Consider the following 25,005-nt stretch of genomic DNA (forward strand, 5'->3'; position numbering starts at 1 on the left):
ATTGTTCTTTTTTTTTTTAAAAGAAGAACTATCACCCCAAAACAGACTCTTTCCGTAAGAAAGCACAAAGATGAAATTGGAAATAAAAATCATTGTCTTATTATCTGTGCAGTCATGCCAACTTTTTTTTCCTAATGACCTTCTCAAATTCTTTCTTCTGTCAGTTGTGCTCGCCCAAATCCAGCTAGAAAGGAGGGGAAGGGATGAAGGGAAGTGGACAAACCACCGTGTTCTCTGGCACTGCAAAAACCGTGAGATGACGGTATTCCGAGTTGTAATCCCTACACAGGTTCAGCCCCTGGAAGAACCACTCTGTCACCCATGGTGAGCTCTTTGCACTGTGCTCCTTCGTTCCTTCACTGCCAAAAAACCTAAAGGAAATCTATCAGAACCCAGGCAGGAATCTGCTTTGCCTTAGGTTGCTGGAGCTTCCCACAGTGGCTCCCAGCTCTGCTTACGGAAGCGAAGTGGTTTCTGCAGCGGCTCGGTGGCCTCACGCCGGTGCCCTCAATGTTGGCGCACGGCCTGGCAGCCCCTGCCTGGGCACCTGCCAGTGCGGGCCTGTCACCTTCCTTGATTATTTTATTTCTGAGGGAGCTGGGCTTGTTTAGCCTGGAGAAGACTGAGAGGGGACCTTATAAATGCTTACAAATATCTTCAGGGTGGGTGTTAGGAGGACAGGGCCAGACTCTTTCCAGTGGTGCCCAGCGACAGGACAAGGGGCAACGGGCACAAACTGAAGCCAAGGAAGCTCCAGCTGAACAGGAGGAAGAACTTCTTCCCTCTGAGGGTGACGGAGCCCTGGCCCAGGCTGCCCAGGGAGGCTGTGGAGTCTCCTTCTCTGGAGATATTCCAGCCCCGCCTGGACACGGTGCTGTGCAGCCTGCTGTGGGTGACCCTGCTTGGGCAGGGGGTTGGGCTGGGTGACCCACAGAGGTCCCTGCCAAGCCCCACCATTCTGTGATTCTAGGATTTCTCTTAACGAGTAGGCCCTGCCACGGGACAAGTTAGACTTTGAGTAAACCAAAGCACCCCGCTTTCGGCCCCTGTCTGAACTCTTCATCGCCCTGAACACGGCCCGGAGGGGACCGCGCGGCCCTCACTAAGGGAAGAAAACACGGCTCCCGGCCGCCGCCTCAGGCCGTGCAGCCCCGCCAGCCGCCGTAGGGCTGCTCTCCCTCTCACTCCCCCTTTGCCCCCGACGTGCCTGCGGGCTGTCCCCCCGCCGGGACCCCGGGTCCCCCACGGCCCCTCTCAGCCGGAGCCGCCGGACCCCGCACCGGCCGGCCCGCCGCGCACAGCCCCCGTCACGTGACGGCGGCGCCCCGGCAGCGTTGCCATGGGGACGCGCGGGGCCGGTGGGGCCGTGGCGGACCCGCGGCCCTGAGACGGCTCGGGGCGGCCCGGGACGGGGGGTCGGGGAGGAGAGGGGGGGATGTGGAGCCTGTCCGGTGAGGAAGGTAAGTGTTAGGGGCACGTGGGGAACTGCGTAGGGACAAGGTGGAGAGCAGCAGGGTGTGAAATACGAAATAACCTTCTGCGGCCCCAGAGCGGGGTGAGCGGGGCCTGAGGTGACCCCGAGGGACGCTGCCGTAGGCCCACCGATAAAGCCTGTACCCACGAGCAAGCTGTTCCGGGGCTCACTTAGCCATAGGGGGTCCGGGTCACTTTCAGAAAGCGTTCACTGAGAACGATTCAATTTCTCCTCTGGTCCTGTATTTATTGTATTTTTTTGTTTCTCTGCCAGGGTTTCCATCGCAGCGGGTTCCAGGGCTGCCTCTCCCAGAGCACCCAGATTTCCTTTCTCAACCCTGTGTTCCGGTTCAGGTACCTGCCAGCTGAGGGGAGAGAAATACTGGCCCAGAAACGCAGAAGGGTGTGTGCAAGCTCTCGTGAAACTCTGGGGCCCGCAGGACAGCAGTACTGTGCATCACAAGAGTCTGCCGTTTTATCCTAGAAATGCTACAAAGCAAAGGCAGTAAGTGGTTATGTTTTCCAGGCTTATTACTTCCCTTAGAAATAACAGAAGTCTGCTACATCTTCTTTCTGATCTCCTGTCTTTCTCTCACAGCCTTGAAAGCCCAGGGAGAGGTCTATGTTTGAGAATGGGAGAAAATGTTTCTAAGATGGTTGCAAATGAACTCTCTAATATATTTAAAAAAATGGGAGAACATCTCCATTTAATTTCCTCTGTTTGCAGCAAGATAAGTCCATCCCTCTCTTGTCAACGTCCTGCAACAATGGAAGTCACACTCCATCATTTCTTCTTCTGTCCTTTTGCTAGATAAGTGGGAGTGAACCTAACGTGTCCTCAGCTCTTGCACAGGTCGATGTGGCAGAGTCACCCACATAAAGTTGAGTAGTTCCAGCCTGTGTAATCCCTTTAGCGACCACCAGCCCAGAAGGGCTTGAAAAAAAAGGTGGGTCATTGCTAGGCACAGCCCGTTACACATGATTAAAGGCTGGTGCAGAGTCAGTTGCACAGTGATCCTCGAGGCACAAGCTCCTGTTTAGGCCATGCATCTCCACAGTATCTCTACTTGGAGGCAGTGACCAGCAAGCACCATCAGGCTAGTGCTATCGACTGCCTTTGTGCTGTCCCATTCTATGCACACTTTGCCTGTCTTATTCTGCTCATGCTGAAAAGAATTCAATTTTAAAAGAGAAAAAATGGAAAAGAAAAGCATAGTGCCATGGAGTCCTAAGAGTGCCATTGAGTCCCTAACTCATTCCCCAGCTGTTTGCTCCGAGGCACTGGGAAGTTATAAATAGCTGGAAGTGAGAGTGCAGCACAGTGGTATATACATTGTGTAAACGGACCTCTGAGCAATCTCTGTGTTTCAGGACCAGTGAAGTCAATAATGGCCTAGAGTGTACCTCCAAGTGCAGGTTATTATAACATGGAATAATAATAAAAGTGTTCCTGGATTTTCACAAGTTCAAGCCATTAAGAGGAGGGAAATTATATATTTACTCTGCCTTCCAGAGCTTCCAGCTTTTGTTGTAACTTTTCTCAGAGAAGAGAAGGAAGGAGCAATGTTGACCATTTCTGCATAAAGAAGAAAAAGGAGAGGGGGGGAAAAGAGAGACACAAAAGACTTGAGTCTAACTTCAGTTCTGTTGGCATCTTTCAGGCTTAACAGTGCTGCAGTCAGTAGTAATAATCATGTAAGCGTGTTGGTGTATGTTTCGGTGGCTTCCGACTGCAGACAGCTTTGCAAATAAAGGAATCGGTAACAAAACCACTGCTCATTATCATGCATTATTTGCCAGCGCGAGTAATGTTTATTCATTATTACTGAGGAGAATGACTGTTAGTCATTCTGTCAGAAAACTGGAAGCATGCACAACAGTTAGTACTTAATGTTAGGTATATTATGGTCTAGGGAAAAAAAAAAGATATAATGAGGCCTGGTGTAATATGGGACTGGGTACCAGGATTTATGGATATATTTCCTGCTGTTCCATCAAGGACTGTCACAATTGCAGTCTCCCGAAACCAAGATTTGTGTATATGTGAATAAAAAAACCAGTTAATTGAAATTTCCTGGTTGGATTGTATTTTGCTTGATTTTTTTTTTTTTTTTTTGAGTGGCATAGAATTATACTGATTGAAGTAATTTGTTGTCTCTGCACCCCAGTTTGCTAGCCATAAAATGGGACCAAGTATACTTGCTGCAGGATGGAATATGCGGAGTTTGGGACTGTAAGATGTTTTGTTAATCAAGAGCTAGATCCCTCCTAGGGAACAGATATTTTTTGAGCCTACCTTGAAGTAGATGACAGATGACATCTTCCATGTGATGGATGACAGATGCTCTGTCGTTGCTGCAGCTAACCCCATCACTGCCACTGACGAGTGTATCTGGCCAGGAGCAGCTGCAGGACAGTCATGGAGCTGTTTGAACGGGCAGAGTAATTTCCACAACAGGCTATTGCCTTCGCTCCTGTCAACGTCTAAGCAACTTTTGATTGGTAACTCGAAGATGCAGACGATGTCAGTGGCAACCGAAGTAAAGAAGATAGTAAGTAGAAAAAGAAGGACGATCTGAACAGATCAAGGCTAAAAAGAAATGCAGCATGCTACCATCACCAGGCAGGGCAAACGATGATTGGTTCAAAGCAGGAAGAGCTGAGGCAAAAAGGACAGTACATACGCAGCTGCTTCAGTTCCCAGTGGTGTGCTTTGCACATGCGACTGAAGCTCCAGCTTGTGTGACAAGAACATTCGTCTGCAGGCAAAGGGGATGTTGTATTATCTGCTCCAAGATGATCTTGTTTTCATTTTTATCTTGTGTGTTTTGTCATCTCCTGCTTTGTAGTGCTACAGACTTGTCTTTGCTACAAGCGTGAGGCTGCATTCAGCAGTGTGTGGTAATTAAGCCCTTTGAGGGTCATGCATATTTTAATTATTACTTGTTTTATTGTCAAAAGCTTGCCCACATGAGATGCAGTCTTGCATTCCATGTGGGACTGAAATACGGGTCAACACATTCCTTCAGAACCCCAAATATTAAACAGACATTAATTTGTTTTGAGCTTTGCACATTTTAGATGAGCATAAATCAAGATGTATAATGCTGAAAAAAATTTCCTCCATATGTTGGAAAGTTGAACTGAGACACTAACTCTAAGTGACAAAAAGTGGTGGCTGCAACAGAAAATGATTAAATGATTTGTTTAGCATTTATGTAATGTATGAACGCACCTTGTCTGTGTTAAAGCAAAGAAGTGATTGGTTTTCCACCAGCAAGGGATGTGAATTTTAGCTGTATTCCCTTTTGGGATTCTGAAGTTCTCAGGTTCCAGCTTACACAACAGGAAAGTCTAAATGCAGACCAGTTTTTCATCCATGAACTGGAAGTTAAATAATGCTTGACTGAAGTAGACAAAACAAGAAGATACGTAGACTAACTGGAAACATCAAGATTTGAAAATTACCTGATAGGAAAAGGGAGGGGAGGGGGATCAAAGACGTCCCAGGGAATGAAAAATTCCTTCACAGCGCTTCCTGTTCTCTCTGTTATGCTAACCAAGGTAGGATTAGGTTTCAGCTGCCAAAAGAAATAACATTTGTAGATTTTTTTTGGTCTGGGGAAGTGGGATAGAAAGATTTAAGACAGCTTTTTCCAAACTATTTGCTTTTTGTCAAGCAGTCAAGTCTAGTTATTGTTATTAATTTGTATTACAGAGCTACCAAACTGAGGCTGGATTTCCATTGTATTAGGTGCTGTGCAAATATCCAGTCAGAGACTGGTCTCACCTCAAAGAGCCCGTAGTCTAAATAGACCAGACAGACAAAGGGCATTTTGCCCTAAGTTGTATAGCTGCTTAGCAGTTGAGCTAGGAGTTACACCTCGCCCCTGAGTCATAGCCTAGTACCTCAGCTACTGGACTACAGTTCTGGAGAACAGAGCTGTCGTTAAAAGAAATGAGCCTGCCTTCTCTTATGCAAACACAAGATAGGGCGAGACTGATTCAGCAAAATGAGATTAATGTGAATTAGCATAACTGACTCCCGTTGATGGCTGGCTGTGTGAGGTGGAGAAGCCTCATACTACCTTGCACCAACCCGTTCTTCTGTTTAGTCCTTAGGGTTTGCTGTTGGTTGGCTTTTGTTACAGGTGCATTTCGTATGTAATGCTCAGAAATGGGCACGGTCTCTGTGCAGGGATTGCTTTCTGGTCTGCTCCTGACCTTGCATGGTACAGAACCATACCTAGAAATTCAGATGGCCTATTCATCTTTAAGTCTCTAAATTACTAATCTTCAAGTGCCTAAATGAACAGCCTGAATATAGTGCAAAAAAATGAACAGCAGTAGCTAGTACACTTTCAGAAAGGTCCTGAAGCAGGAGGGGTTCTGAGTAGGGATGAAAGCTGCACTCCACCCTGCTTCTCACCTTTTTCCAGGTATCTGCCTAGCAGGAGCTGGCACATAATGCTACCTGCTCTGTGACTCCGACAGAAAAGGAGATTGCACTTCTTGTGTAGACTGAAAGTCTTTACCTTAGGCTCATGCTAATACAGAAACAAAAGACTTTCTGTAGAAAAAAATCTGAATAAATAAAATAGAATGTAAATATAAACTTGAACCTGTTTATTCTAATAAAGTGATATAGCTGGATAATTGCAAATCCAATCCCATGTGTAAATATTTGAAGTGTTGTTTGAATTGTGAAGGGCTTTTCTTACACGGGAGAATTTCCTGCTTCTTATTTTTAAATTGTAGCCTAGATGTGCACAGGTGACTTCAGCTTTCTGCTGCGTGTGTCTGAGCTGCAGGCAGGGAAGCAGCTGGGCACGCAGCAGACTGGCTGTCGCCCGTTTCTCAAGATGCCAGCAGTTAGCAAAGCAGACCCTCTGAGTTTGCTCACAGGAGCAAGCGGGAGTAAATGTTTAACCTGAGTCTACAGCTTGTACCTTTCTTTATTATTAACCCAACCCCTGTTTTTCTTTACAGTTGCACAGCTGCTGGCGCACAAGAAACAAAGGACCCTTGAAATAACTTCCTCGTGGAGGCATGAGCAAAGGTAAAGTACCTTTTGTATTGTTTCCATACCTGTACATGGGAAAGCAGTTGCACATTTCTGTGTTCTGCATTTGTGTTAGGGCAGAACAACCTGTCCATAGCAACCATTGTTTAATTGTGTCTTATTTAAACTAAATCACTAGATACATCCAGGTAATTTCATCCTAATTTGACACAAACTGAAAAAGTATCTATATACATAGTGTAAGAGTATGCACGGTGAATTTGTTCAGACGTACTCGCTGGTACACACACACTGCTTTCCATCATTCTTTTCTTCACACCAATAGCTTTAACTTTGTAACTATTGTTTTCCTCCTACTTGTCTTCTGTACCGCTCAAGTCTGAAAAGGTCTGCCTCTTCTTCTCCTTGTGGAAAGGAATGACTGCACTGTGAAGATCTGAATTTACATCAGTCCTTTCACTAAGCTCACACAAACCAGCTGTACTGTTTGTTTTGCATACATCCTTCACCCTTCATTTTTTCTCTTCTCTTGGGTAAGCTGTGAATTCTAGAAGAATACTTCTTGGTGAGGCAGGCACCATCAGTACAGTACAGAAATGACTAGGACACTTGTACCACAATTATTCTGGTTACTATGTCAATACAGTGTGAATACTTGTTTTAAAATAATGTTAAATATCTATGTGTGCTATATGGTGGCTCAAAATTGGTTTGTGGAGAGAAGCATTCACTTGCTTAACTTTTTTTTTTTATTTGCTGTGGCATGAATGTACATGGAAAATGGTAAAACTGAACTTTAGCCAAAGTACAGTATCAAAGGAAATTTGAGTGGAGATCAAGAGTAGAAGTTAAAACAAGTACTTAAAGACATTCAAAAAGTAGCTGTTCATTGTGTTGTATAATTACATATTAGATAAATATAACACCTTTTTAGAAACAATACCATTTTAATAGAAATGGAGTTTACAAGCTTCAGTAAAAGAACCAAATTGTTCCTGTTACCAGATGCTCAGAATACCATTTTACTCCACAAGTAAGTCCCGTAAGTCAGGTGTGATCTCCATCTAAGCAGACAACGACTCAGCCCCAGTACATTCTTTAAGATGACCCAGGTGCCATCTCCTCTCTGTACTTCTGCATGTGTGCTGGCTTGTGAGGATGAGCATGTCTGAAACTATTGGGTGCTGCTGGAGAGGAGAGCAGAGCCTTTCTAAAGGCACTGCAGCTACACTGTTTGCATTTTGATTTTTATTACAGCAGGATTTGCAACATGGTAGGTGCTGCCCTCAGAGTAAAAGAGTTCTGTTACATTATCTTTGAGCTGTATTGGCAATCAAAGTATTTGGCCTGTAAATACTTAGGAATCTGTGAGCAAAGGTTTTCAGGCACATTATGAAATGTGAAAGTGGCATGATCACTAAGCACTAAGTGCTGTAAAGACACACTGTCTTCATAGTTCCTGAAAAGAAACTATAAATACCTTTTTGGGAGTAGTTCACACATCTCTGATTCTTGTAAACCTATTAGATTAAGAAAAAGACTCTGTTAATCTGTGTTTTGATCAGATCCAGCTGTTTATTTAGCCCTAAAGTTCATTGGCACCATAAACAAGGGATTGTGCAGGGATAGTAGTGTGGGTAACAGATATTTCCAAAACACCTATCACATATGGCTAGATTCTGTAACTTTACTCCCACTGAAGAATACTGAAAGGAACGGGAGTACTGGTGGAATAAATTAGCATGTATAGGAAGGATGTCAGAATACAGGCCCAAGTGACTATGAAAATCTGAATCATGAGTTTCAAGAGACTGACACCTTGATTAAGAATTGACAAGTCTGTTGTGAAGCTTTGAACCTGTTTCTACAATGGCTGAATTATGATTTTGCAATTTGCTCAAAAATTAAGAGATAAACAAGCAAAGAAAGCATGACAAAACACAAACCCGTTCTATAGAAGAATGGAAGAATTGGTGAGTTGATAAAGAACCTTGTGTCTGTTCAAAGGTGACCTAGGTCAGCAGAGGATGAATTTGCCTCCTTTTTTGTCGGGAGTTTAATGTTTGTTAAGGGTCCATGGATTTCTCCATTTCCTGAGCATTTTTTGCCCAACCTGGCAATTCTACAAAGCGTATGGTGGACTTTAAACGTATTTGCGTAGCTTCTTCTGGGTGCTACGAAATGCAAATAAAGACGCTGGCATCAAAAGGGGATGGAGTGCTTTGAAGATGAAGGGCTTGACAAAGAGCCAAGGAGCCAATGGACCAGTGAGAACTGGAACTCTCATAGGACTTAAAGGACACTATGCCTGTTGGTGAAGGCAAACACGGATCGCAAACGAACTAGGGGAGATCTTCATTGCTTGCTCCTGGCTACTTGCTTAGGCCAATAGAACAGCCTCCACTGAGCTTCAGAACTGAGGTGGTTAAAGAAAAAAGTGGATAAGGAACTTACTTGAGGGCTGTTCCAGAGGAGAAGGAGGGAAATGAAAAGTAGCTAAATTCTCTGTTGCCTGTATTAAAAGCAGACAAGCTCCCTGTGCCTGAGTTAAATTTTGGCTCTGCTGGTATGACAGAGCCAGGGAGAGACTCCCAGCCCAACAAGACTTCGAGCCCTGTGGGGGTTTTGGTTCATTGTTTGGTTGGGTTTTAGTTTAGGGGTTTTTTAGGGGGGGTTGGTTGTTTTGTTTTATTTCAGTGCAGTGCTAGGAGCCAGTTCCAGAAACGTTCTGATGATACTAAAGGATAGGATAGGATAGGATACGTAGGATACCACCTTACGATGCTTCAGAGACCTGTGAACAGAAGGCAGAAAACCATCAGTTTCCAGCACCACTGCCCCATCCAGGCTCAGTGGCATTATTCTGACAACAAATAGATTAGACTTTCTTGGGGAAAAAAGTGCGAAGCAGTAACTGCTGTTTGTGCCTCTCTCCAGCTCTTAACATGCTTCTCATCTCCTGTACAACTCCACAGCAAAAGGCTCAGCTGGCTAGCAGCAATGTGCAGTGTCAAATGTTAAAATGCAGTGGTAATCATAGAAATAGCAATAACACTATCCATGGTATGATCAGGGTTTTTTTTTCAGAATCTAATGATGTTAAAATAAATGGAATTATGTTGCTTTTAATTTTTTTTAAGTCAGTAAATTCCAAAAGAGGATTTGCCCTATTTCTACAATGTGCTTAAGGACTTACAGCGCACGATCAAATGCAGATTTATTAGGGGCATGAGGGGTTGGCAGACGGCATTCTCTGCTTAAAGCTGCTCAGTGCCTTTTCGTTCTGGTCAAGGAGGATTTTTTTTCATCGTAATCATTATTTGTGAGACCATATGTGGCCTTGCATTTTCCAGAACTTTTTTTTATTGCACAGAAAAAGGGATGAACAGTTTACTATGAACAGCAATGAAAACTGGTGTTACGGATGGGACCTAGAAAATGTGATTTGGAGAAAATATCACACAAACATCTGTAGTAGAAGGTTTTTCCTTCTTTTTATTGACATGGTCACTGAGAGTACTTCTGCTGACTTCAGTGGCTGTTAGATCAAATCACAATGTCTCTCTAACTCTCCCCCTCTGCTGGCAATTCAGTTCTTGCTGTGCTGTCAGAGCTGCATGGGATCTCTGAGCTTTGCAAAAAAGTCTTTTTAAGAAGTCATATAATAGCATTCCTCATTTGAGTCAAAGGATGAAGCACCTAAGAAAACTCTGGGGCGGCAGAAAGCAGGAAAAGTAATAAATGCTAGGGAAGGACAGGTAGATTCCACAGTCTGAACCGTATCTGTTTACTTTTCACAGCAATTGTAACCAAGCACACAGACTGTGATTGATAACACCTGGTCAAGAAGATGTGTTTCTGCTGCAAACATCAGGAACAAGCAGTCAGTAAGGGCACCTGAGACTTTTACAATACTTTATTTGATAACCCAAATCAATTTTCACTGCTAGCCAACAAAGCATTATATTGTTGTTGTATTTTGAAACACAAGATAAGTAACATACGGACTGGTGACTGCAGATAAGATTATTTCACACGCTCTTGAAAGCCACTGCAGTTTACAGTGTACACAACACTGGTGCAGTCCATGCTCCGCAGTATCATAGATTATAGATCTTCAGAATCATACTTGGTAACGTGCAGGAAGATTGGATGGTTTTATCCGAAATGTTTTGCTTGTATGTGTACATGATGGGAGAGTGGTTTGTCTGACACGAATGTTGTCCTACTCCTGTTTCACAGCCCTTCTTGGTGAAGATTTTTTTTTGATTCTTAATCTGCTCTGCACAATTCTTTGCTTTGTTCAGCACAGAGGCATGAAAGTTGCCAAATGTAAATGACAAACTATTGGAGGAAGAGAAATCCAGTCCTTTAAGTAAACTTTTCCAGCAGTGTTTAGAAATTGCCTCTCTCAATAGAAGCAGAGCATTTCTTTTCAATGTTTCTTCTGGCCAGCTATATATATGTTTTCAATATGTAACACAGAAAACTGAGATACTACTGAGGTCTTGATTTTGAACCAAAACTTAAAATTCTCTGTCTTTGATGGAAAAATTCTTGTGTGAAAATAAGTGTACCAAGTATTTTTGGTGTCATAGGAGGCTATTGAATTCCCAGGTATTTGCTGAATTCCAAAGACAGCCGTTTGCTTCCTCCAGGCCCAGCTTGAGGCAATGAACAAGCAAGCAATGAACTCAGTTTATTTAGTGGGTAGGCAGATTATGTTGCAATGGTGGAGTAAGAAACAGCCTCAGCTGAAAATGAAATTACTGATGTTCAGGAGAATGGCAGAGATGTATGTCGTAGACCTTCATTAACCCAAATGACAGTTTTATCTAAATTGCCAGGTCAGGTCCACGGATTGCATGGTTGCCTGGTTTTCTTCTGGCACAATTCTAAGTATAGAAACATTTTCTGAGAAGAGGAGAAAGCACAATCAATGTTTTACTGAAAATAGTTTTTAGATAATCTTTTTTGTTAATTCAGAGAAAAAGCACCTTTTCTCTGTATTCTTTTAGTGCTGATGACAGGTCCCAGCGAGACAACATTCAGAAAAAGGATTTGCTAGTTTGGGACTTTGGCACATTTTCAAAACTCCGACACTTTCAGCATGTCTTTTGTTCCTAGCTCAAATTCAGAAAATCCTCTTAGGTTAATTTGTTTTCCAGTATGAAATCGTACGAAACCTAAAACGAGAGAAAGGCATTTTCTCCTTTCCTTTCCTCTCCACCGCAGAGGAGTGCGATAATCCGGCTCGGTAGGAGCGGGCAGCGGACAGCAGATCCCAGCTCCGGGCAGACGCCGGCTGCGGGAAGCGCTCGCAGGTGGGAGGAAGGCTTGAGGTCGGAGCTGGGGCGGGCTGAGCTTTACAGCGGGCCGGGGAGCCCGGGAGCCGGCCCGGTGCCCCGGGCGGGGGTTCTCGCCGCTGCCGCCCGAGGCTGCGCGGTGCCCGGCGGGCGGCGGACCCCCACCCCGCCGGGGCTCGGGGCCGGGGCTCGGGGCTCGGGGCCGGGGCCGGGGGCCGGGGCTCGGTGCCGCCGCCGGCCGTGGTGCTGAAGGGAGAGCGCCCGCCCCCGGCCCGCCGCCGCCCCGCGCCCGTCCCCCGCCCGCCCGGGCGCTCCCGGCGTTTTCCGGTCGTTTTGCAAAAAAAGGGGTGTGTGTGGGGGGGGGGGGGGTGTGTGTGTGTGTGTGTGCGTGCGTGTGTGTGTGTGTGTGTGTGTGTCAAAGTGCTTCTACAGCACTTTCTGGGAGAAAAGTTGTTCCGAGCGGTGTTCCCGTCCCGAAGCTGGCTTTACCACAGAATCATGGAATCATTTAGGTTGGAAAAGACCTTTAAGATCATCGAGTCCAACCGTTACCCTAGTACTGCCAAGCCCGCTACTAAACCAGGTCCCTAAGCACCCGCTGCTAAACCAGGTCCCTAAGCACCATGTCTACAGGTCTTTTAAATACCTCCAGGGATGGTGACCCAACCACTTTCCTGGGCAGCCTGTTCCAACACTTGCTAACCTTTTCAGTGAAGACATTTTTCCTAATGTCCAATCTAAACCTCCCCTGGTGCAACTTGAGGCCGTTTCATCTCATCCTATCACTTGTTCTTAGGAAAAGAGACCAACCCCCACCTCACTACAGCCTCCTTTCAGGTGGTTGTAGAGAGCGATAAGGTCTCCCTTGAGACTCCTTTTCTCCAGACTGACCAGTCCTCATAAGACTTGTTCTCTGGACCCTTCACCAGCTTTGTTGCTCTTCTTTGGACATGCCCCAGCATCTCAATGTCTATGGACAATGTCCACTATGCCCCATGGAACTTAAGTTGTCCTCCCCAGTTACAATTACTGGCATTTTAAATATTACAGTAGTACTTAATGCCCCTGGTAATGGTCTATTGCGCTGCTTTACCAACACAGTGCAAAGAATTCGTCTCCAGCCTGAATCGCCAACAGCTTAATAGGTATGACACACATTACTTCTTGTGCTGAACTGCTGCAGGGGGATGTTGTGTGTTGTTAAACAGCTGCTGGATTCTGCCCGAGAGGGAAATCTATTTGTGGGTTGTATTTTGGGTTGTAAAGTTTGCAACTGTGCTTAGGAAACAGCAAAGCTATAGAACTGTGCTGAATTATTAAGAATGTTCAGTCACAGAGAACAATAACCATAAACAAGGGGTCACACACTGGCTGGCCCCATGTGGGGGGTGTACAGACATGGAAAGCATAGGTCATCCGGAGTGCAAGGGCTACTGCTGAGTAGCAATACCTAAGCAGTCAGAGACCATTAACAATTACCCTCTGGCCTGTGGAACTGGCTGGATCCAGACAGCTCAAAAATAGTGTAACCCCACTGGAGAGAATGTGCGTGTACAATGGGAAGTTCTGGGAGAGATTTCCTGAGTCGCTAAGGAATGTGAGACCTGGAAGTACAAACGTTAGTGAAAATTAAGACTTTTTCTTCTTCAGGTACTTTGAAAAAAAATGACTTCCTGATTCTCAGTTTCATCTTAAGACCAAGGGGTTAGCTGTGTGGTTGGCAAGGGCTGCGCCATTTCTATTTATCAGGTATCCCATTTGAATTCCCCTGCCAAGAACTGAATATTTAGGATTTCCATGGCAACATATTTCTGAACCCATATTACAGTCAGACTGACGCGTATCAACTGATACAGGGATGCAGGAGGCAGTGGCTGAATTTATTCAAGCAATCACATTCTCTTTTCCAGTGCTAATGCAAATGAATACTGAGTTAGCAAACTGAATTGACAGGGATTCCATCTCAATGAACATGTGTAATGTTCCAGCCCAGGAGAGTAGCATTTAATTGATGAGTGGGATTATATTTACATAGCAATTATAACAAAGTCAAGGTTGGCTTTATGTGAAAGACTATTTGCTATAATGTCTTGCTGCTTGGTTGTCCAGGAAAGCTGTTCCTTTATGAACAAGAAAAAAAGTCAGAACAGATGCACTCAGCTTTTACTTGTGCTTCTTTTCGTATTCTGCAAATACTCACTTCATGAAGCCAGCTCAGTAGTCACATTGTGGTTGCCTTAGATACATACATTAATTTACTCCATTATAACTTAGATGCTGATTGTTTAACTGCACAAGTATTAATAGTTATTCACTATCCTCAAATGGCTGTTCGGTGGCTAATGTAAAATGAATTAGGGCTCATTCTAAATCCCATATAAGTCAATGGGCATCTTTCTCCTCATTTCATTCAGAGCTGGAATTAGCTATCCCCATTGCAGTGCCCTCAAATATTAATTTTTTTGTCCTCAAGACACCTTTGCAAGGTAAGGTAATGCTACTGACTCAGTTTCACAGATAGGAAGCTGGGGCCAAAAAGGTTACCTCAGAATCATCCAGCAAATACACAGAGATCCTGACCCTCTTCATCCCTTCAGTCTGGATTTCTTTTTCCATGGATAGTATGATGTGGAGAGAGGAAAGGTGCATGCCTGAGTTTTGCTCCAACATGGAGTTGGATTCGGGGGGAGAGAAGCAGCTGGACCTCAAAAGTAGGAGGCAATTTCACATCTTGTAGTTCTGTGTAGGCAGAGAGACCAACAACTGTATCCAGATGTCTTCTTATGGGGCCTAGCACAGAGCAAAGTTCTGCTGATGGCTCTGGAAACAAGAAGGTGGTGAGGAACTCAAACCATCTATTACCTATGGCATGGCAAGGAGAAATATGCATGACACCTATGCTGAGTGGTCTGAATACCTCTAGACACTGAGAAGAAGGAAGGGCTGTGCTCAGAAGCCTGACGCAAATGCCATACTCATCTTTCTTCGTTGACTCATACAGGGAGCCAGGTCCTGGCATCCCTGAATTCCCAAATGGTCAGAAATGATCATCCTTCTCTTGAACTCTGACAACAGACAGTGTGCTTTAGGTCCATCTTTGTTACTATGCCAGGAGGGTATCCCTAAGTGGCTTACCAAAGGATATACTGTGCTAGAGACAGGGAACTAAATTTAGGTCTCTTGAGGCTTTTACCACAAAAAGAGTTTTCTTCTCTTATTGTAAGCTTTCCCTGCTCTCAGTCTTATTGCCATGGAAATTGTCTCCATAGCTGGTATTAGAATTGCCTTGTTGACACCATTAGTAAAGCATATAATAGATAGCTGAACTGCTCTGACATTTATCTTTAGGTCAACAGTTATTGAGACTCCAGAGGCAAATCAGAAAAAAGCATAGACTCTTTATTAGAAGAAGTTAATTTAACTGTATTTAAACTTCATTAAGGAGTAAAAAAAATGACCTTTCTTAATGTACTCTTTCTTTATAAAGTATGAAATAAGGATGTTAGATTAGTTTGATCCTGGTTCTTAGGATGCATACATGGTAGATGAGAATGCAAAAATTCCCGCATTCAGTTAGATACTCTTGGATGTCAAATCAAAGACCAGGTGCTCCACAAGCCCATTTCCTTTCTTCAGTGTTTTATGTTTCCTAGCTCTGTAATTCCCCCCAGGAAACCAGAAGAAATCTTAATTTCTTACCCCCCTCCCCCCCATTAAAGTAACAGCTATGGTCATTTAAACAATCAAGCACATGTTCTTACACTGTCTGCACCTCATACTATCCATAAATGGTGATGTGGTAAGAAAAACCATGGAGGAAAAGAGAGGAAATGACATTAACCTTTTCCATCTGATAAATAAGGGCTCTATTCAGCTGCAATAATCCACATCCTTCCCTAGAGATCCAGTTAATGTAATACCTAAGGGCTCAGTTCATTTAAAATTATTTCCACACTGGCCAGCTGATTTCTTGGTGAATTATTCAGTCCCCAGACTGAAATATTCTCCCTGTGCGACAGCACATGTGAAAGGGCTAGAGCCCTTCTGTAGCTCCCGGTAGTCTGAGTGGGCCCTCGGAGGTGCCAGATGGTCTGTGAAATCCACATGGCTTATCTGTGCCCTCGAAGTTAACAGGAACCTTTGTGCTGATTTTCATGGGACTACCAGTCTATAAGCACTGAAGATAACATACCTTGTCCCATTTGCTGCTCTTCTCTGCAGGGGCCTTCTCACCTCCCTGTCAAACTTTAAGCACCTGCAGTTGATAAGTAGTGAACAGAGAGTTTGAACTTTGAATTGGTGGAAATTTAGAGCAACAGCCAGCCAGTTCGAAAAAGGCAGCCTGGATTATGCGTGTTGTTCTGGGGTTTGAGGTAATGGATGTGGATCAGTGACCACTGCAAGGCTGCTTCAGTGATCCACGCTCCCAAAGGCTAAAAGCTGGGAGTTGAAATGCAGGGTTTTTTCCCTTTCCCCATTTGCAATACGTCGATGGCTCCAGCGTGATTGGTATTTGCTCAGCTATAGCTGCCCAAGAAACCTGCAAAGAGAAAGGACTGTTTGTATGCATTGAGGCAGATGTTTTCAAAGCAGGACGAGGGAGGAGGGTGTGCAGAATTTAATTGCAGATCAGGGGGAAGGAGTAGCCTTAACTAATAAGTAGCAATATAGGAAAATCCCAGATTTATTATATTAGTTGTATTGATCTGTAGTCGATTGAAAGCTATGGGAATCTTGTCACTGGCATCAGGACATTTTGGATTAAGTTCCTACATTATGAGACATGTTCCTTCCTCTTTTTTCTTTTTTTTTTTTAAAGGGAGTGTAACTAATTGAGTATAATAAACCAAAGTTGTATGCAATTTTGCAACCTTTCTGATGCTGTAATAAGCTGTGCTCTGCGGGTTCGTTATTAGACTGTCTTGAAACTTGCTAGTTAAACAGGAAAAACAAGAAATCTGACCTCACTGTAGTACTTAATTGAAGTGCATTTATTGACTGATTTTAAGCTCTTATAGCAACTCTGTTTGCTAGGAGCTATGGGCCAGCACTTGGCTTGTGTGGACCCTTGGCTCCTGGAGCGCACCCAGCGTAGCCGCACAAACACATGCCACACTCCAGGCTTGCGTCGCAGGCTTGGAGTGGGACTGAGCAGGAAGCTCTGGCTGGAGATGGGCACATTCTCCCTCGTTGCAATGCTGCTCAGCTTCTCTCCTCCTCCAGGAGCCCACAGGCCAGGCAGCCCGTGTGGGGCCAGCGTGCCAGAGGTGAAGCAGGAGTGTTGTACTGGGCGTGTTTTGGTTCCTGGCTCTTTGGTGTTGGGGTTGGTAACGGGGGTCAGCAGAGAGAATAAACCCCTTTGGATCTACCCTGGCTCCTTAAGGGTTCTGCAAGTTCGAAATCTTTAGAAGGGTCTGGATCTCCAGCCTCATGATGCCAAGGAGGGGGGACTGAGAAGACTGTTCTCTGTCAGTGCCAAAGCAAGCTACAGCTGGATCTCTCTGCTAGTAAATCTACCTCTGGTACTGTAATGCTGAGACTGGCATGCACTTAGTGCTAATACATTCTTATCCCCATCCCATCTGTATTAGAAATTAAGGCAGAAACTTGAAAACCATTACCACGCTGTAACCGTAAGAACAGTTTCTCACTTCACAGAGGCACTCAGCAGGCACTGGTGCTTTCAGCCTTGGCTGGTTTTGTCCGGATTCAGTTAACTTGTTCCACCAGCAGGAAAGATTTCTGAGCACTTGTGTTATCTCTCTGAAAATCTTAAGTAGGGAGCTGAACACAATTGAGAACAGTTGCCTGATAGACGAGATGGCAAGAAAATGTGTTCTGCAGGAGACTGGGGAGGAATGGAGGTCAGTCCTGGAACAGATGGTTCTGCATGGTCCTCCCCCGGTGTAGGAAATACTGAAGAAGCTTAGCAAGAGGTGGTACTGCACATTATTGTATATGATGTCATACTTTGTGTGAAACCCATTGAATTGACCTCTGTTCTACTCCACCATAACGTTAAGCTAAACTGACTGGGTTTTTTCCAAAAGTTTTGGAATACTTATGGCTTTGTGGAGCTGTTGCTTATCAACATACTGAATACTCTTAATGCCAGCTGTAGTGACGCAGGTAAATGAAGTCTGTGAAACTTCATGGTTATAAACCAGCTGCAAATCTGGCCCAGAGGAGATACGGATTCTATTCAAGGAGTCTGTGATGCAAATTTATGCAGATGACTGTCATTAGTCTACTCTATGTTTGCTTGAAACAGCAGGGTAAGGAAGAGGCAGCTACTCCGCAGAGAACAGGCCATAGAAATTGCAGATTTGTGCCCAAACTGCCATCTTAGGAAAAGTATTAGAGCACAAAAGAGACTTGCCTCTCGATTCTTTTGATAAATTGCAGGAAAGTGGGAGTGTAGAAGCTATTTCATGAAGAGCTACCAACCTCTTGGCTCCTCTTTCTTGGCATTTATTAACAAATATTTCTGCCTGTGGTTCCCCGGAAGCAAAGCTCTGTGGCCAGATGGACACAGGCACAAGTAGCAGTGATGCACAGAAGTAGGAGCAGGCAGTGTTCATTTGACACAGCCCTAATCTGAAGACCCTAATGATGGGCTTAGGGCAAGATCACTGCCCGCATCTGGTGTGTAACACTGTCTAATAGGCCGAGTTAAAAACTTTGTAGTGGCAGGGAGGGAGTCAGCTCCAGGAACATGTTTCGTCTGGGTGAGGCAGAGCACCTGGGAAGGCCTGCGGCAGCACACAACTCATAGCATTGCTCTGTGCTGCATATGCCTCTTTTTACACTGACCTCATTTTTGTGGCCAGTGTGGCCTGCTGAAGATCTCTCCCAGCTCTCTGGGATTGCTATCACACTTCAGGTGACAGTGACAGAAGGTGAGCTGGTCTCTATGCAACCGATTCAGAGGATGGAGTGGAACAGGAGTTTAAAATAACCTGCTTTCTGCTGCGAGTGCAGGCAGGTTAGCAACAGCAGAGGATTCTGGGGGAAAAATGGGGACTTCAGACATCTACTGGTTACTTTTATAGTACATAGAGGTGGTGGGATGTAAGGATAAAATCCAAGGCCCAAAGATACTTGGGCTGCATGCAAAAAGCCCTTTCCACTTTCACGACAATCCTCTTGTCAAGGCTTCCTTAAAGGGGCTACAATTATCTGTTGGATCAGTTATCAGAAAAATGGGAAAGGTTTGGGGTCAAATGAGTTCCTGGTGTAAATCCTCTGGTTGCTTCATACTTACTGCAAAGTAGACCTTGAGCCTTTTTGAGAAAAAAAAAGTAGGAAAACTGGGCTCCCAAATGTAGTATATTTCTCGTCAGTTCTAATGTGCTGAAAGGATGGGATTTTCTGTGAACTTTTCCCAGTCGTGCATTTTTTTCTCTCTTTGAGAAGGGGAGGAGTTGTGCCTAAAAAAACAAACCCAACCTGTCGTTCTCAGCTCTGCCAACCTGTCAGTCCAGCCATGCAAGAGAGAGGGAGAGAGACAGAGAAAAAGAAAGGAGGGAATGAAGCAGAGATTCTTTCAGATCTCAGCAGACATTAAGGTAAAGCCCATTTCTCGTTTCCTTAATTGTGCCTGTCTCTGTGTGTGTACATGTAAACAGAAATTCTGTTACCTTGGAGAGTTTTAAACTAACTAAACAACCTGTATGGGAATAAACTGTTGATCTTTTCAGCTGGAGGTGTATTTTGCATGTCACCTGGCAGCTTGTTAGTTGTTGTTTGGAAACACAGTTTCTCCCTCTGAAATTGAGAAGGAGAGTTCATGTTCATTTGAATATTAAAAAGAGGCAGAGCTTTAGTGCTTGTATGAATACATGTTTGGGAAGGTTATGAAGCTGTGTAATTTCAGGGCTGAAGCCAGCTTCTAATTACTGATGATCAGGATAAGAACTTGTTAGAGGAGGGAATTCTTCCAAAGCTGCCTATTGCAGGGCTCTTACACCTTCTTCTGGAGCATTTGGTATTAGCCACTGGTGGAGACAGGATACAAGACTAGACAGACTGTGGGTCTGATCCAGTTTGGCAGTTCCTCCATTCCTCCATTCCTGTCCGTTTCTGGTGGGGTTTATCCGACTTGTCATTACTAGAGGAAGAACAAAGCTAAGGTGCAGCAAAACTGCCCACATGAATTCTTGAGCTAGGAGGGCAGACCAGCAGAGGCACTTTCGGCTCATACCAGAGGAAATTGAAGGTTACAGACTGTGAGAAATGTTGGCTGAAATGAGCGTGAGTCAGAAGAATCATTCTGCCCCAGAGCCTGCCTTATGAGTCTGGTCTGGGCAACCAGCTTGTTGGAACAACTGTAGTAGAGGGGGCCTATTAGCAAAGGCCTGAAATACAGGAATGGACACAATTTTGTTACATCTGAGTGTCTGTGCATGAGGACCTGTGTGAATGTGTACTTGTGCACAGATGTGTATGTGTAAGGAGTGTGCTGAGAGGTACTGACTCCTAGTATGCCATGAAAATCCGCAAACAAAAGTAAGAAAGGAAGAATTATGTTCATCCACCTTAGACGTACCCCTATTTCTATATTTCTAAATCCTGAACAAACATTTTAAACTGTACTGAAACGCTGCAATATCTTTCTAAGGAGGTTGAAGCTCTGCGAAGGTCATATAAAAGGCAAACCGGTGGACAGGATTTCCTTTGCTTGCTATATATTTAGGGTTTTCGCTCCTGCCAAGGTGTGCCTGCTGAAGACAACCTGTCTGGTAATATTAACCCAACAGAGAGAAGAAGTTGAAAGATGGCAGAGAAAGATAATGCAATCATCACGTTGCTCACTGCTTGGGTTGCAATGCCCTTGCCAGGGCTTTGGTTACTGCATCTTCCTTGTTGGTAAACTTCCTCGAGTACTTGCACCTGTGCCGTAGTTTTGGATTGAAGCTCTCCTCTCGTGGCAGTGAGGCATAGCTGTGAGCCTGGGTGGAAGACAGAGGTGACCCAAATTAGAGAGGGTTGGTCTGTGAGGTGGTCTGTCCATATATTAAAAAGTTTGCAGTGTCGTCGTGTTACATCACTTTCCTTTCTTCTGGTAGCGTGGTCTCCTGGGAACTTTGAGCTGGTGTTTCTTAGTACTCCTGACTCACTCCCCATGAGGATGGTGATACAGAGTGGGAATATAAACTTTTAATACACAAAAGAAATTCTTTTATAGATAATGTTTTTGTAGTATTATTATAAGCTTTCCTGCTTGAGCCAGAAAGGAGAAGGAAGTGCTTTTTCAAGTGACCGTAGGAGATGGAGAAGAGGAAGTGAATGCTTCGGTCTTGATGGGGATAAACATTCCTAATGCTAGTTACAGTAACAGAAATTAGTCACTGAAAGAAGGAAAGGAGGAAAATGCTTTAGCTTTCATGATCTGCAAAGACTTCACCAACTAGCCTTACAGCACTTTTGCATCTTCATTTTGCTTCTTCTCTTCTCTTCTCTTCTCTTCTCTTCTCTTCTCTTCTCTTCTCTTCTCTTCTCTTCTCTTCTCTTCTCTTCTCTTCTCGTCTCGTCTCGTCTCGTCTCGTCTCGTCTCGTCTCGTCTCGTCTCTTCTCGTCTCTTCTCGTCTCTTCTCGTCTCTTCTCGTCTCCTGTTTTGTTTTGTTTACATGATGTAAAGCAATGCAAAGAAGGCTTCGGGCATCTACGTGACACATTCTACAATGCTGACATTCTGATGCACTTGCTTCATTACTGCTTTTGAAAAGGTGTGAATGTACAGATGTAACAAGATTGGTGCTACGAAGTCAGCCAAGCTCCCTAGAGATCAGGCAATTGATCTATGTACTGTCAAACACAAGATTATAGTACATGTTGATAAATGGTTTAGCACTGCTTAGCAAATGTCAGTTGATCAATCAGAGTTAACCAGCTGCAGATTCACTAAATTCAGGCAATGTCCAGGGAATCCATGTTTTAGATGGGCTTCATTAGTGTAGCTGTAACAACTCAGCACTGCAACAGAAGGGAAGCAATGTCACAAATGCGAGTCAGGTTCTTATGAAGATTTCTATATCTGTCATTCTGGAGGCAGAAGGAGCAGGGACTGGTGTATTGGTGATTTGTTCAGGAAACTGTTTCTACAGAAACAAACTTTAGCAAAGGAAGCGTTACCGGAGAAAAAGGTTGAAATCTGAGAAACCCTTCTGCCAGAAGAAGTCCTGAATAGTTCTTGGAAAGATCAGTTGGAAAACACTTCATACTGAGGAAGTTTCTGCCTTTCGACAGGACACTATGAACTCACCTCGCTTAGTGTTCTCCAACGTGACTAAGACTCTCTAGTTTGTCTCATGCCTTGCCCTTCTTTCTTTTATTAGTTACCTTTCTTGCCCAATATTCTCACCATGAGCTTTTGGTGAGAATATTTGGTAACTGAGCACCGTTTCCAGTAACCTATTGTGCAATTAAAATGCCATATGATAAATACAAACAAGCCAAACAAACAAAACCAACCTCAGATTTCTTTTCTGTTTGCTTTTTAAATTGGAATAAGAGTTTGATCTGATTCTTCATCTTTTCATCTTATGTTGTAAAGGCTGACTAGTCGTCCGTCCTGTCTGGCAGGAAGCAATGCTGTAACCCAAGTAGCTATTGTGCTGCTTTTCACAAGGAACTGTTCATTTTTTATAGTTTGCAGTCATGGTAGTAGCACTGGTTCCTCTTCTTAAAGCAGTTAAATTCGAGTTATGAGAGTGCAGACAGGGGAGAATATGCTTCAGCTACTCAAATGTTATTTGTGGTGACATGCTGGATTGGAGAATTGGAAGAGTGGAGAGCATTTCAGCCCTTAATTTCCTGTGGAAATATTCAGCTGAGAAAGCACTGAATTTTTGGTTTCTCTTTGCTGTCAAGATGGTAGAAGATAGTAGGTTAATACTAGCGTGAGAAGGTCTAAGAATTGACATTTGATAAAAATCAATATTCTGGGAAACAAAGTAAATAGAGGCAATTTCAGTGAACAGCCATTTTTCAGACACGATTTCCTGCACTCTGAAGGAAAATCAAGACAGGGATTCACTAGGCGATGTGAAATGAAGACTCATCTGCATAAAAGAGTAAAACTAGCTGGAAATTTTCCGTGTATAAGAACTAAAGACATCTCCATTCCTGAGGCAACTTCGAACACAAAGGATCTCCAGTTCTTTTTAAGATGTTCTCTCTCAAACTATTTTCAGATTGGCACCTAATTTTGTGTACATCAACATCAGGGCATCGATTCTGTGTGGCAGTACTAGCATCACCTCGTCATTTGTTTGCGAGCCTGCACCCTGGCAGTGATCAGACCTGCACTGACTTTACCGACCTGGTTTCTGACACGGCTGGGTGGCCCATTTTGCTGTCCAAGAAATGCTGATCCTTAGCAGCTAGGGGAGAACATGCACATTTTCTAACTGGCATTCTCCCACTCAAAGGTAGCTCAAATGAAGACAAATCTGAACAACTGAGATATTCACTTAATACGTATAAAAGTAGATGCCATAAAACACAGCCTAGTTTCCACCAGAAATCTCAGTGGGGAAATTCGAACATTTCTATTTCCACTCACAAGCCTTAACCAGCTGTTTCACTATTAATGAAAATCCTTTTAGTTTTCCAAAACTGAGTGAGAACTCTTTCCAGGAGTGGCCCGTGTTGAGATACCAAGTGCACTCTTGCTTTGGATAGACTAAGAATATTAATCTTTTCATGGCATTTTGTCACCACAGCTTGCTGTTCCCCAAAGAAATGAGGCAATTGGTGCCTCGTGCAAAAAAAAAATTAGTAACCTTCAAATAACTTCTGTAAGCTTCTGTTATTCAGGTCTCAGAAAGATTTGATTTAGATTTTTTCAATGGGAATAAATAATTAGTGCTTCACTTTATCTACACGAGTTGAGTCTGTTCAAATCGAGTTAAATGATCGGTGCGGCAGAGTTTTGGATTGAGGTGCAGTTTCCCTGGTAACAATCGAGAGTGAAATCAGAACCTTTTGAACAGCCAGTGGAATGTGGTTCTACTTGGATGACAATAGGTCAAAGCATTTTAATGGGTAAAAACGTAATCCAGTACAATAGGATTTATTGCCACTATGTCATCAGATTGACACTATTCCTGCAAATTCTTCAGCTTGTGACAGACTTCAACTGAAATCTGTTTAGTGGAAAAACTTGTAAAATGCCATTAATCATTTTGTTTTCCAAATCAACCAAAGAGTCTGTGTGTCTCAGGGGGTTAGAAAGAATATCTTCCAAGTGAGTGAAATTCAACCTCTCTGCTCAAAGCCCTAATGAGTGGCTGTTCTGGACACAATAAATGGTTCTAAGAACTAAAGGCTCATTTCTGCAGGGTGCTGAGTACTCTGGTCCAAGTCTATTGCACTTGATTAATTTTACACTAACAAAATAGTTTCCAATGATTTCTAGGATGGTTATTCATGCTCTTAAACCTGATTGTATTTGCTGACAGACAAGACCTTGCAGGATTAAGTCCTAAACCAACACTGGAAGAAAAGATTCCCTGTTCAGCATGACAAGGGCACGGGGCAATATTTCATCCCTTCTGCTGACACTTTTCCAACTTCTGCAATAACGATCCATTTATTCTGAAAGATCCCAGCGTGCTGTCTAAACTAATAAAATGCAGCCGCAGCTATGGGCAGCAATGCATAAGATCAGGACAGGAGAATACGTTTCCTGCAGCTTTAAGGAAATGGCAGGTTACGATGCCAAAGTCTGCCCCTCTACCCTGAAGCCAAAAGCATAGAATGCTTGGCTTGGCGTCCTTTGAGATGTCAGGAGGGGATCTCTGTCACACATAGACATCTAGAGCCATCTATTTTGGTGACAAGATAGCAGAAATGGCCCTTAACATTCATTGTAGACGGGTTCACCATCGAACCTTCTACCAAATTTCCTTTCAAATAGATAGATTTGAAATAGATAGATTTCTCATTCATTTTCCTTTAATATGAAAAGCATATTCTCCTCAATCGTGTGTCTGGTACCATGCATATCCTTTCATTGTTGATATGAGGCTTTTACCACAATAAAACTTCAAGCTCAGAAGTATTCCTCTCTTTGGAATTATTATGTAGTTATGAAGAACAATCGAGCCAGACAATGACACAACCTGTTTCTTGTCTTCCTCAATGGGAAATGGGCTTTGAGTTTTGTGAGGATGTTCATAAACAGCCAAGGGTGTGTGA

The 25,005-nt window shown here is 43.8% G+C and overlaps 1 protein-coding gene across 10 annotated transcripts in view; it reads left to right on the top strand.

Moving 5' to 3' along the window:
* The first annotated feature begins 1,384 nt into the window (after window positions 1-1,384).
* KCNJ16 (potassium inwardly rectifying channel subfamily J member 16) overlaps window positions 1,385-25,005 on the top strand; it is a 40,313-nt gene continuing 16,692 nt past the window's right edge. For 2 of the 10 annotated variants that reach the window (XR_012766018.1, XM_075441096.1), the window contains exons 1-4: window positions 1,385-1,460; window positions 1,748-1,978; window positions 6,463-6,532; window positions 19,265-19,370. The gene's annotated coding sequence lies outside the window, so the exon portion shown is untranslated. Of the gene's footprint in view, window positions 1,461-1,747; window positions 1,979-3,834; window positions 4,026-6,462; window positions 6,533-10,296; window positions 10,384-11,731; window positions 11,821-19,264; window positions 19,371-25,005 lie in introns of all 10 variants that reach the window. The other 8 variants (XM_075441098.1, XM_075441100.1, XM_075441102.1 and 5 more) reach the window with 8 other exon arrangements.

Source organism: Opisthocomus hoazin, chromosome 21 (genome assembly GCF_030867145.1).
Source record: "Opisthocomus hoazin isolate bOpiHoa1 chromosome 21, bOpiHoa1.hap1, whole genome shotgun sequence".
NCBI classification, from domain to species: Eukaryota; Metazoa; Chordata; class Aves; order Opisthocomiformes; family Opisthocomidae; genus Opisthocomus; species Opisthocomus hoazin.